This window comes from Callithrix jacchus, chromosome 3 (assembly GCF_049354715.1).
Source record: "Callithrix jacchus isolate 240 chromosome 3, calJac240_pri, whole genome shotgun sequence".
Taxonomy (NCBI): Eukaryota; Metazoa; Chordata; class Mammalia; order Primates; family Cebidae; genus Callithrix; species Callithrix jacchus.
In genome coordinates this window covers 65,377,584-65,391,080 of record NC_133504.1, presented here as the reverse complement: position 1 = coordinate 65,391,080, position 13,497 = coordinate 65,377,584, and the positions used below count along the sequence as shown (strand labels likewise).

The window sequence follows — 13,497 nt, the reverse complement described above, 5'->3', positions numbered from 1 at the left end:
AAAAGCTAGATGTTGTTCACAGAGGGGAAGAAAATCAGCAAATATAAAAGTCACACAGATGCTAACCAAAATATACTAATTCCCTAAGCCAGGATTAGACCTAGGCCACCATTGTAAAATGACAGAGGCCAAAAGAAAGTACTATCACATGGTTACAAGGTCAAGCTCCCAAGGACATAAAACAAGATGGAGAACTGCAGCAAGGTTTGCTACTGATAAGTTTGCCAGGCTGGCTTGAACAGCAAACTTATGGGGTCCTAGGTCCACATTCTATTCTAAGGTACTCCCCTTTATGACAGAACAATACAGAAAGACATGCAAAGCACACTACATTGGTTACAGCTTGAGACTAGCCTCATAAATCTTTTTTCTTTTTCTCCCATTTATCAGAACTTCACAGAGAATATAAACAGTGATTTTATTATTCATTCAACTGGTTTGCACAGGGAGAGGGAGGCCAGAAGTCTGACTGGTAAGAACTTTTGCCCTTTTGCTGAAATACCAGGCTTCTGGGTTGCCTTTTTTTCAAGCTCAGTTTTAAGCCAAGCAGTTTAAGATTTGGGGAAATTAACTCTTCCTAGTTTAAGGGATGCATGGAGGGGAGTGTCCTATGGTACAGAGACACAAATACCCACTCACAAAGAGAGGACAGAAGAAGAAAAAGGAGAAAGGAGGTGTTTTTTTCAAAGGTGTCCTAGTAATTCAGGAGGCATTCAAGAGAAATACAGGCTGTAGATGATTGATTACCCGCCTAAAAGAGGGGATCAAGGCATCCCTAGTTTCCTTTCTTCTTAATAAATACCTCGGGTACATTAGGGAGAGAAGAAAAGTGTCCTCTTTCTTTCTTCAGTAGTTATATCCCTGAGTCCTGGTGACTTTGGTAGGGTATGACCCATGAGTGCCAATGCAGCTTTTACCCATGTTAACAGGGGGCCTACAGGGTGGGGGTTATCCACCATTACCCATGAGCTGCTTGTCCCCCCATTGTCAATAAACTTCAAGTTCCCTAGACTTCATTTATGGCATGGATACTAGAATGACCTCTATTCATGAAATGGAAGGGGGCCTCATCAGCAGAAATTAGTCATGCTAACATAAAAAGCGTTGGAGCTGGGTGTTCCTTAAACAAGGGATAGAAAAGGGTATCTTGTGAATTGGGGTACTGGCCTAATAAGATGTCTTCCAAAAGGAAAAAAACACCTCTCTCATAAAAGTTAACTCCTTACAGAATGGAGGAAAAATAATAATAATAATAAAACAGCTTAAATGCAGGATGGGGAAGATGCCTGTGGGAGAAAGCTTTTTTTCTTACGTAAATGAGTTCCTCACACAGGGAGAGAAAGTTTTAAATTCTGTCTCCTCCTTCCAGCCTCAGCCAGGGGAGAAAAGACACTGTAGGTACCTGGTGAGAAGGAATGGTGAGCAGGAAATGCTGCCAGCCAGCAGCCAGCTGTGTGGGGCCCTCGGGCTATGTGCCCCAGCTAGGAGGGGAGAGAGATTGGGAGCCGTCACTCACCCATTTGTCTTACATGTGCACCTCTGGCCATTGGCAGTCGGGATAGGGGATGTGTTACTAAGAATGAATGGAAATCACATTGTTCTGAATTGAATAGAATTTATTAACTTAAAGGAAAGCTCTCAGAAAAGATAGAAATCCTGAAAATTGGTTCCTGGTTGTTTCTTCATGGTTGAATATAAAAGCATTATTTTCATACAAGCTGATGAGGCTGAGTTCCCTATTTGTATAAGACATGAATTCCTGGTGGCTCCATTGCATCCTTCCAGAGTGCATGCAGATCCTTAATCTGAGACATTCCATATTGATTTATGTCCCTTACTGCTCATGTGTTAAGAAACAAAATTTTCCACTGAGGGCCTGTTAAGGCAAGCCCCTAGAGCAAATACCCTTATCTGTACAAAACATCTGGTATAAACACTTGTGGTGCAGGGAGGAGCTTCTCTGGGGGACCCCTTCCTTAACTGTCTGCCTAAAGCAAGCTGGCTAAATTTTTTCAGAAATGGACAGAGAAAATGAAGTAGCTACCAAAGTATTCCAAGCCTGTAAGTTATATTCAACAAGTATTCAACTGTCACTCTCATCCAAAATAATTCATTATAAATCAACTAATATTAGGTAAATATTTTAAAAATTAAAAGCTTGTTGCAGAAGGTAGGAACCTCCAGGAAAGGCAGAAATGAGACAAGTGGGAAAAAATTATGGTGACTTAGCACCTATACATTGTGATCTGGAGAACTGAGAATTTAACTTGTCTTTGTAAAGTAGATCATGATCCTGGTAAGTTTAGCAATTAGAGTGTTTACAAAAAGTAAGAGCTAAATAATTTGTTTCAAGGATGCACTTTTATTTTAATATCTAGACCTGAAATTATATTTTTCAAGATCATTCAGGAAGAAGAAACTACATAAGGAGATCTTTCTAGCCAGTATACTTAGTGTAAATATATCCAGTGAATCCATAATTATGTTTCATTTATTATTTTCAGTATAGGTCTGAAGTATGACACAAACAAGCTCTGATGACTTCAGCTACTTTTTTAAGGAAGGTAGACTTGCTCCATCCCCTATCTTGTGTTTTCCATCTGAAAGGGGATCATACTCTGTTTAAGTAAACTTTATTAATGTTTTTCAAAATATTTCTTCTCTTGCCAATATAAAAAAAATAATGAAATTGTGGTAAAATGAAGATTGTCTTCCTCAAGATAAGTAATTTTTCATGAAAATTTTATTTAATTATTTTAATTATTCGGTAATAATTTCAAATTATTTCAATAATTTATGAATATTTACTTCATTATTTATTCACACCACCAAATAATATTTTACATTGACTCCAGTTTTTTTACATGGCTATTCATGTGAGATGTACTGGAATTAATTCTCTATGACCTCCTTTCTAGGCTCTGCTAAACAGTAATCCCTCTGTGGGACTATTTTAGAGGGACTGCTCAGAATCTCCAGTCTTCCAGGGTCAGGCCTGCTAGGGCTCTTTGTTCAGTTTCCCTCTGCCCAAGGACCAGGTAGAGCTCTTTCTTCCACCTTCCTGCACTGACAAGTCAGGTAGGGCCCTTTGTCTCTGAATTTTCTGTGCTTGCTCTTGGAGGAGGGGGTTGTGTGACTCAGGGTTATAAAACAAGTAGCCAATCTGGTGTCGGAGTCAAAGATCAAACAATTCAGAGGGAGTTTAAAGGAACTTCTCTCATTGGATGAGAACATGAATGGGGGCGGGGAATAACTCAAAGGCAAAAACTACAGCTGCTCCCTCCTGGACGGTGTCCTCTTTCTGGATCCCCTCCCATGACAGCATGGGAGCTGTCCTGTTACTCTGCCTAAGAAACTGCACTTGCCTACTCTTTGGGTCCACAAGCTTTATTTCAGCTGTAAACTCACCACACCTCTGGGGCACCTTTCTCCATTCTTCATTCTTTGGGGTTAGAAGGCAAAGAACTTAAGTGCCAGCTGTAGTTTCCACTTCCCTGGTGGTCTGGTGGTTAGGCTTTTGTGCTCTTACTTCTGTGGCCAGGTTTCCATTCCTAGTGTGGGAACCAAGGAATCTTGCTCCAGTTTTACTCCTCCGGTAACATTTTTTCCCATAACAGTTTGAGTTTAAATTGCTTTTTCTTAATTTTCTCTGATAGAGAACATTATTTTTTATTGTTGTAATCAAGCTAATATTCTACATATTTAATTATTTGAAATTTGATTTGTATATGGTTTTCAATGGCGGCTAACTTCTTCCTGATGTCTTTATCTATTTTTCATATGTATTCACCCACTCACATATTCAACATTTGAGAAACTGTTTTTGGGATTTTAATACTCATCCTTTTCCTCTTACTATTTATTTATTTTGAAACTGGTTCTCACTTAGTTACCAGGCTAGAGTGCAGTGATGCCATCATAGCTCATGGCAGCCTCAAACTCCTGGGCTCAAGTTTATTAATTTTATTTCAAATGTCCACACAGTGTTCTCAGTCAGAAATTGATTTCTTCATAATGTGTGTTGGCTGCTCCTTTCCCTAGTTCTTATCTTTGGACAACATAAAGAGATCCAGGTCAATCATCCTAGTGAGACGCCAGACTCTCTAAAAGCCAGACATGAAGAAAAATGGTTTTTGTTTCCTTGTCTTTGTTTTTCTACTTATAATAAGATGAAAACAGCTGATTTTTTGTCCTTCTAAAAAGACAATGTCTATACTCCAACCTTTTGGAATGTTGTAAAATCTCTCCAGGAGCCAAATAACTCTGTGTGTCAAAGTTTTTATTACCTATAGCTGACTCCAGATTCTGAAACATCATATCTTTTGACATATGAATACCAAAATCTAGTCTCCCTCTTACCCTAGGGCTTAACCTAGGAGCCTAGTAATTTAAGGATTTTAAAAATTTGACCCTCGTAGTGAGGTAAAAGATTTTCTATCCTTTCAAATCAGAGAAATTAACTAGACAAAGGGATACAGATCTAATTTTCTCAGTGTGTGAAGCGTCTCAAGAAGCTAGTGCTTTTGGCAGAATCCATGAAAATCCCACGGACCTTTAATATCTCCTCATTATTATTTTCATAGCATACTACCAGGGGAGATGGATAATTAAATAATAACATATTTTTAATAATTTTAAGTTCTTGTAAGTCATATGGTTTTCCAGGGATTTAAAAAAAAATTATCCTGGATGTCTATGGCTATACATAGACATATGTGATATTATATATATTTTATATATAGTTATATATATATTATATATAGTTATATATACATATATTGTTACATATTATATATATATATTGTTATATATATGTATAAAACAATAGCTTTTGGAGAACAAACGGTTTTTGGTGACAAAGTGGTGAAGTCTGAGATTTTGGTGCACTTGTCACCCAAGTAATGTAAATCGTACCCAGTATGTAGTGTTGAATCCCTCACCAACTTCTACTCTCCCAGTTTTTGTCCATTATACCACTCTGTATGCATACTCATGGCTTAGCTACCTTTTGAAAGTGAGAACTTATGGTATTTGGTTTTCCATTCCTGAATTACTTCACTTACAATAATTGCCTCCAGCTTCAGTTGGAGTTGCTGCAAATGACATTATTCCATTCCTTTTAGGACTGAGTAGTAGTCATGCTGTATATTTATCACGATTTTTTATCCACTCATTGATTGATGGGCATTTAGGCTGGTTCTATATCTTTGTAATTGTGAATTTTACTGCAAGAAACAGACACATGCAGGTGCATTTTTGATATAATGACTTTTTTTCCTTTGAGTAGATAACCAATAGTGGGATTGATAGACTGATTGGTAGATCTACTTTTAGTTCTTTCAAAAATTTTCTTACTCTTTTACATAAAGGATGTACTGATTTACATTCCTACCAGCCATGTATAAGCATGCTCTTTTCACCACATCCATGACAAAATCTATTGCTTATTTGAATTTTTAATATTGGCCATTCTGGCTGGGAAAAGATGGTATCTCATTGTGGTTTTAATTTGCATTTATCTGATGATTAGTGATGTTGAGAATGTTTTATGTTTGTTGGTCATTTGTGTATGTTCTTTTGAAAAATGTCTATTTCTTTTTTTTTTCACTTTTTTGCTGATTTATTTTCCTTGTTGATTCTGGATGTTAATTATTTGATGGATGCATATTTTATAAATTTTTTCTTGCATTCTCCAAATTGTCTGTTTACTCTGATGATTAGTTCTTTAGTTGTAAAATTTTTAATTTACTTACGTAAGTCCTTTTTATTTTTGTTGCATTTGCTTTTGGAGTCTTGGTCATAAATTTTGGCTTAAATATATGTCCAGATTTGTCTTTCTTAGTTTTTCTTCTAGAATTTTTATGATTTGGGGTCTTAATATTTAAGTTTTATCCATCTTCTAATTTTTGTGGGTAATGAGAAAGAGGGATATAGTTTTATTCTTCTATATGTGGCTATCCTGTTTTCCCAGTATCATTTATTAAATAGGATGTCTTTTTCTATTCATGTTTTTGAATGTTTTCTGTAAGATCAGTTGGTTGCATATATTTGGATTTATTTCTGGTTTCTCTATTCCTTTCCATTGCTTTATGTATCTACCTTTATACCAGTACCATGCTGTTTTGATTACTATAGCTAGTTTGTTGAGGGATTTTATCATAAAGCAATGCTAGATTTTATTGAATGTTTTCCTGCATCTATTGAGATAATCATACATGGATTTTTGTTTGTTTGTTTTAAATTCTGTTTATAAAAATGCATCACATTTATTGCCTTGTGTGTGTTGAGCCATCCTGGCATCTGTGGGATACAACTCATTTCATTATAGTGGTTTGGCTTTTTGATGTGCTTTTGGATTTTATTTGTCAGTATTTCTTGAAAATTTTTTGCATCTGTCTTTATTAGCGATATTCATCTGTAGTTTTATTTTTTTTGATATGTCCTTTCCTGATTTTGGAATCAGGGTAATATTGTCTTCATATAATGAGTTTAGGGAGATTCCCTTGTTACCAGTCTTTTGGAATAGTTTCAGTAGGCTTGTTATCAATTATTCTTTGAATATCTGATACAATTTGGCCTTGAGTCTGTCTAGCTTTTTTTTTTTTTTTGGCGATTTTTTTTCTTACTTAATCAATATCACTGCTTGTTATTGGTCTGTCAGGTTACCTAGTTCTTCCTGGTTTAATCTGGTAGGTTTGCATGTTTCCTGGAATCTATTTCCTTTACTTTTATTTCTATGTGCATAGAAGGTTCATATTAGTCTCAAATAATCTTTTATATTTCTGTGATATTGGTTGAAATATTTCAATATTCATTTCTAATTGAGCTAATTTGATCTTCTGTTTTCTTGATTGTTCTAGCTAATGTTCTATTTTATTTCTATTTTCAAATAGTAAACTTTTTGCTTCACGAATCTTTTATATTTTTGTTTATTTCAATTTTACTTAGTTCTGCTTTAATTTTATTTGTTTTCTTATCCTAGTTTTAAGTTTGATTTGTTAATGTTTCTGTAGTTTCTTGAGATATGACATTATGTTGTCAATTTATAATCTTTCAGAAGTTTTTACATAGGTGTTCACTGCTAGAAACTTCCCTTTTATCATTGCTTTTGCTATATCCCAGAGGCTTTGATAACTCGTGTCATTACAATCATTCATTTAAAGAATTTTTAAAATTTCTTTCTTCATTTTATTGTCAACCCTATAGTCATTAAGAAGCAGATGGTTTAATTTCCCAGAAATTATACAGTTTTGAGGGTTCCTTTTGGAGTTTATTTCTAGTTTTATTCCACTGTGACCGGAGAAGATATTTGATATAATTTTGACTTTTTAAAACTAAGTGAGATCTGTTTTGTGGCCTATCCTATGGTCTATCTTGGAGGCTGTTCTATGTGTTGATAAGAAGAGCGTGAATTCTGCAGGTTTTTTTTCTGTATATATCTGTTAGATTCATTTCTTCTAGAGTGCAACTTAAGTCTAGTGGTTTTATTGTTGATTTCCTACTTCAGTGATCTGTCTAGTGCTGTCTGTGAAGTGTTAAAGTTCCTCACTATTATTGCGTTACTGTCTTCCCTTTTTCTTAGGTCTAGTAGTAATTGTTTTATAAATATAGGAGCCCAGTGTTTTGTGCATATATATGTAAAATTATTGTTTTGTTGAATTCATTATCATTATATCATGACTTTCTTTGTCTTTTTTTACGATTGTTGCTTTAAAGTCTACTTTATCCGATATAAAAATCACTATTTCTGCTTGCTTTTGGTTTCCATTTGGATGGAATATCTTTATCCACCCCCTTACCTTGAGTCTGTAAGGATCCTTATATGTTAGTTGAGTCTCTTGAAGGTAGCAGCTATTTGGTTTGTAATTTTTTTTAATCAACTCTGCCATTCTGCATCTTTTAAGTGGAGTACACAAACCATTTACAGTCAATGCCAATTACAAGATGTGAAGTAGTGCTCTGGTCAGTGTGTTGATTATGACCAATAAATTTTAGTTTTTTTTTTTTTTAACTTCCTTATTGCTTTACAGGCCCTATATGTTTTACACTTTCAAGATGTCTATTCTGATGCAGCTCAAAATTTTGTTTCAAGATTTAGAACCCCTTGTAGTATTTCTTGTCGGACTGCTCTTGTAGTGACAGATTCCCTCAGCATATGCTTGTCTGAAAAAGACATTATTTCTCTTTCATTTATGATACTCAGTTTTGCTGAACACAAAATTTTTGACTAAATGTTATTTTGTCTAAAAACATTAAAGATAAGCCTAAAGACAGAGTGAACTTCCAGCCTGTAAGGTGTCTGCAGAGAAGTCTATTAGTCTGATAGGTTTTCCTTTATAGAAAATTTATTTCTTTGAGTTCTTTTTCTGGGATTTCAACGATTTCATCTTGGTTGGAATCTATTGCTGGGGACTTAGTGTAATCTATTTGAGGTGTTTTAGAACTCTATTTTGTCCTATGGCCAGAATTATTTTTCTGGTTTCTTCTCATTTGGGTAGACTATTTCTTCTAATTATTTTTGAGATTGTTTTTTGATTTGACAGATTTTTTATTTTGTTTTCACCTTGAGAATATGACTCTAATGCTTATAGTTTATTGTAATTTATTTTAACTCTGGGTGCTTTCAGGAGTGAAGACTCTGTATAAGTTCCCTGGTTATTTAGAGTCTTTGCATGTTGGCTTTCTCAGATGCTGGTTGTGGTAACATTATGCTCAGTGTGTGTGTGTGTGTGTGTGTGTGTGTGTGTGTGTGGAGGTTTACTATCTCCAGTGGGGTAGGAATGACAGAGGCATTATGAAGCTTATCTAGTTCTCAAGTGGTATGCACTTTTTTGCTTATTTTTTTTCTCCCAGTATTTCGTTTACCTAGTTGAATAATTCAGATTTCAGGCCAGTAGGGAAGACGTCCATCAGTGAAAACCAGCAGGTTGGTAAATGCAAGACCCAATGATGGGGAGAAGGCAAAGCCTTGACAGAAACATCTGTAGAAGCACTTAGAGAAATGTACTGAGGTCTTTTTACAGAAAAGGGAGAGAGCCACTTTAGCTGCCTTGCCAGTACACCAGGAAAGCAAGTTACACTCCTAAGTAGTGTTCTGGCTATTGAGATCAGCAGCCCCACTGCTTTTTTTTTTTATTTGCAGGAATTCTGATGTTCCATGTAGAGAGAAATTAAAATTCTATGTCTTATGCAAACCTGAACCTGGAGGGCAGTCCTCCCATAGGATCTCAGTTAACTTGAAGTGTTCCAGAAAAGCTGTCGACAGGTTCACCCATGCTAGGTTCGCATAAGAGAAGCACCAGCAGTGTCTGCAGTGGTGAATGAGGGAGAGACTGTCATTTTCTTCAAGACCCTTCTGCAAATTTTCCCAAGTCCAGCGCCATACCTGTGCCTCTGCTGAAACTTTCCACAGATGGGAAGTTCTGGACTCAAGACCTGCCATCTGGATTCTTTTTTCCATGGGGTGCTCCAATGATGTGCATTCCCCCTCACCCTAAGAGTAGGTGTCCCTGAGGCACAGACTACTATAAATGCTGCTCCTTCTCTAGCTCTAGCCACCTAATAAGGCTGCTCACTCCAGGCTGGTGCTGGGGAATGTCTGCAAGGGGCCCAGGGATGTGACCTGTTCTCAAGACTCAGCAAGTGGCAACAACAGCTCCGATGGGGGTGACAGGAGAATGACATAGACTATATGAGATGTATAGCCTTAATGTGTTGATTTTCTGCAATTATCACCTGTATTAGTAATGAACTGGTCACCTGGACAGACTCAGGACCTCTTAGTTGGCCAGGGTTATATAGGCAAAGGTAATAGCTTAGGTCACACACAAGCTTTCTCTTTCTTGTGCACTGTTATTGTGCCTGCAGATGCTGAAATGGATTGTGTCAGTAAGCCTCCAGCCATTAGGTGGCACTTGCAAAAGAGCACCAGCTGGTAGCAGTGGAATTTGTGTTTGCCTTCTGTTACCCAAGGGAGGTAATCTGATGACCCTGGCAATGGGCAGGGCCATAGAGCTCTCAAAATTTTCTGTTCTTTGTGTTGAGCTACCAAGGCAGATGGAGGGACAAAGCCAAACTGGGGCTGGGTCAGACAAGTCCACCCTCTGGCTCTCTTTTGTCCACCATGTGTAGGCAAAAGCAGTGTCCCAAGTGGGGATCAGAGAGTGGTCCTCTGGCTGCGGGAGTAATGTTCCAGGGAGTAACACCGTGGCCTCTGCTGCAGAGAAGCCTCTGTATGAGGAGTAGGGAGTAGCAGGCAGCAGTTAGCCCCACCCAGCTCCCACACACTTAGCAAAGCATGTGTTGCACCTGCAGTATCCCATTAGCAGCAGCTAGATTCCAAGCAGTCAACACTCAGAACTCAAAACTGCCCAAAACCAAAAGACTTCTCAGAGGAGACAGCAACAATGGCTTCCAGGCCACGCCTCTGCTAGTAGGCCCATGAAGCAAGGGCTCCTAGCTCTTAACACCTATCGCTGCAGCATATTTCCCATCTCCTCCATGGTTCTGGCCAAGGGAGTTTGTCTCCACTTGAGATTATACCACTAACACGAGTTGGAAACTTCTCTCAACCTGTGACCATCACCTGATTTACCTGGCTGACTTCTGTGAGGTCCCCTGGGAGGATCAGAGATGACTTTTATCTGTCCTGCTGGGAATGCATACTAAGTCTGTCCCAGTGCTGCTGCTTCTCATATGTGCCCCACTGCTCACTAAATCAGCTCCAGCACTGGGTGAGATTAAGGCCTTCCCCTGTGGCCTGGATTGCTTGGTACTAGGAGTATATGTCATCGAGGCAGTTATCCCCATCTGACACTCTGGGGTCTTGAAAGTTTTCCTCCTGGCTCATGATGTAGGCAGCAACCTGATGCTTCTTTCAAAAAGTCTGTGCTCTCTTCCAGTTTTCCTGTTAAGTTTCTATGTTGCTTCTTGGAAAAAAAAATCACAGCATGAATCTCTACACACAATTCTGTCTTTCCAAGTAGGAGACTCATGGTTAACAGTGACTCTAATCTGTCATTTTGGAAAAAATTATCCTGGAGGTCTTTATTTTTTTTTTTTATGCTATAGCCCATTCTAAGGTTTTCATTACAACACTGCTCTAATATTGTATCTACTTTTTATTGTTTTTGTTGTTTTGAGACAGAGTCTCTCTCTTTGTTGCTGGATTTATTTCATAAATTTGGAAATTTTAATGAAAATTAACACTTAATTATATTTTTATATATTTTCATTTGATTAGGTTTATGAAAGAGACTAAACTAATAATTATTTGATAATATGATTATATTCTGCCAAACCACTCTACATGTTCCTTGGATATGTTAATAAATAATAGAAACAAATCCAGCTAAAAGACATGATTCTGACTCTAGTTTTGAAAAATAAAACCTGACAAATCAAATAAAAGTAAATGAATTATTACTCAGACATCCACTTATGGTTTGGGTATATATTTTGACAGTCCATGAGAAATATTCCTCCAAGGGTCTTCACTTCCAGACATAAAATCACTTTGTTATTTCTCTAAAAGCTATTTTTAAAAACATCACGATCTTTTTAAATTCTCCCATATATAAGTTGGCAAATATATCTGTTGAGGTTTGCATGAAATATTTCAAATAATAAATGTAATATTTAGGATCAACTTAATTTAGTCACTCAAGGCATCTAATATTTGGTATTAGTATATGAACATTAATTATTGTATGAGCTCTTTTATTTATAGTATTTTTAATATCAAAACAATTTTTACTTCCTATAATGCTTCTTGTTCTGTGACAGTTTACTTTTTCTGAAACATATGTTGTTAAAAAATTTCAAGTTGAGTCTAAAAATAATTCTTTTTTTCTTGTTTGGAAAAAATATATAGCCTAAAACTGTACATGCTAACAATTGAGTTTTATCAGTATTATCAGTATTATTAATCATTATAAAATAGCTATATCTTTTGTGAATGTTAAAAATGTTAAATAAAATGAGAAGGTATTTGCTATTCAATTAATTAAATTATGTGAATTAGTAGCATCTATTAAGATAGTTCCTTAGGTGGACGAGAACATGTGAGCAAGTAGGAGCATAGAGATAGAAACCTTGTAAATTGCTCTTACTTTCCTAGTGATTGGAAGTCTAATGGCTAAATAACTAAGATAAAATAAACACTTTTATAGAATTCAGAGATCCACTTAAAAGATAGTTTTTAATTAGGAATTTCTGTACTTTATTTCAAATTTCCATTAAAAAAATTCCTCATTGCAACGACCACTGCACCTAGTATACGAAAGAACTCAAGAGAAAACAATCAGTAGATCAATTACCTCTAACACATCTGATTTACCTAAAAATTTGTCTATACTTATACATGCATTTCCACTTATTACAATCTCATTTTTTTACAGTACTGTAGACGTACAGTTAGATGAATGCATACATAATAATTTTGAGAATATATGAGGTTTTACATAAGAAGAATCACATTGAAGGGGTTATCTAGCTTATCTAAAGAGGAAACAACAGAGAATAAAGCTGGAAACAGTATGGAGACATCAGTGATTATTTCAATTTCACAAGACAAATATTTATTAATCCTTTATTCAAAACCTATATATCAATCCTGAATAAAGAATAGAGTGCTAGGGACAATTTCCCAGTTGTGTTTTCCATTCTTAGTATTTGAGAGCCACAGCAAATGTTGAATACCTTTTGATGTTAAGTAGAAAGTTACCTCTAGACATTAACTTCAGACTCTTAAATATGTGTACCTCCAGCAGATTAAAGGTAACTAGTCCCTGATTTCTATTAAAGTATAATTTTTGGAAGCTTAAAATCATAGCTCTCAGGCAAATATAAAATGAATAGTTTTTTTTTGCCCAGGCTGGAGTGCAGTGGCAAGATTTCATCTCACTGCAACCTCCGGCTCCCGGATTCAAGTGATTTTCTTACCTCAGCCTTCCACATAGCTGGGACTAAAGGCAGACACCACCATCCCGTTTATTTATTTATTTTTTGTAGAAATGCGGTTTTACCATATTGGACAGACTGGTCTCGAACTCCTGACCTCTTGATCCACCTGCCTCAGACTCCCAAAGTGCTGGGATTACAAGTGTGAGCCACTTCGCCAAGACTAAAATAATTAGATTTTAAAGATGTTAACCTTAATTAATAAAGAACAAATAGATGTCTTAAATGATACAAACAAATCTGATAAACTGGAAAATTTAGAAGCAGTTTGACAAAATAACATTAAGATTGCTTGATTAGATAAATAAATATAAATTGATATATAACAGGGTCATAAATCTGTGAGGTTATCTGTTCTACTAAGGAAATATATTTGTATCTCTATAGGAAAAAAAATAATGTTACAAAAATCCCTTTACTAAATTTGGTATCTTTACTTATCATTGTGTAGCATTTAAGTATAGGAGCTTGAATATAATCAATATATTTGTAAAAATCTCCTAAATTACTCTTCAAATAAAATGTCTTTTGTACATA

At 36.0% G+C, this 13,497-nt stretch overlaps 1 long non-coding RNA gene across 1 annotated transcript in view; it reads left to right on the top strand.

Annotated features, from left to right (window-relative positions):
- Nucleotides 1–345: 345 nt before the first annotated feature.
- The window catches only part of LOC108590912 (uncharacterized), an 83,824-nt gene continuing 70,672 nt past the window's right edge, over nucleotides 346–13,497 (top strand). Inside the window, exon 1 of the long non-coding RNA XR_001910637.4 lies at nucleotides 346–472. This is a non-coding gene — a long non-coding RNA (uncharacterized LOC108590912). The remainder of the gene's footprint in view (nucleotides 473–13,497) is intronic.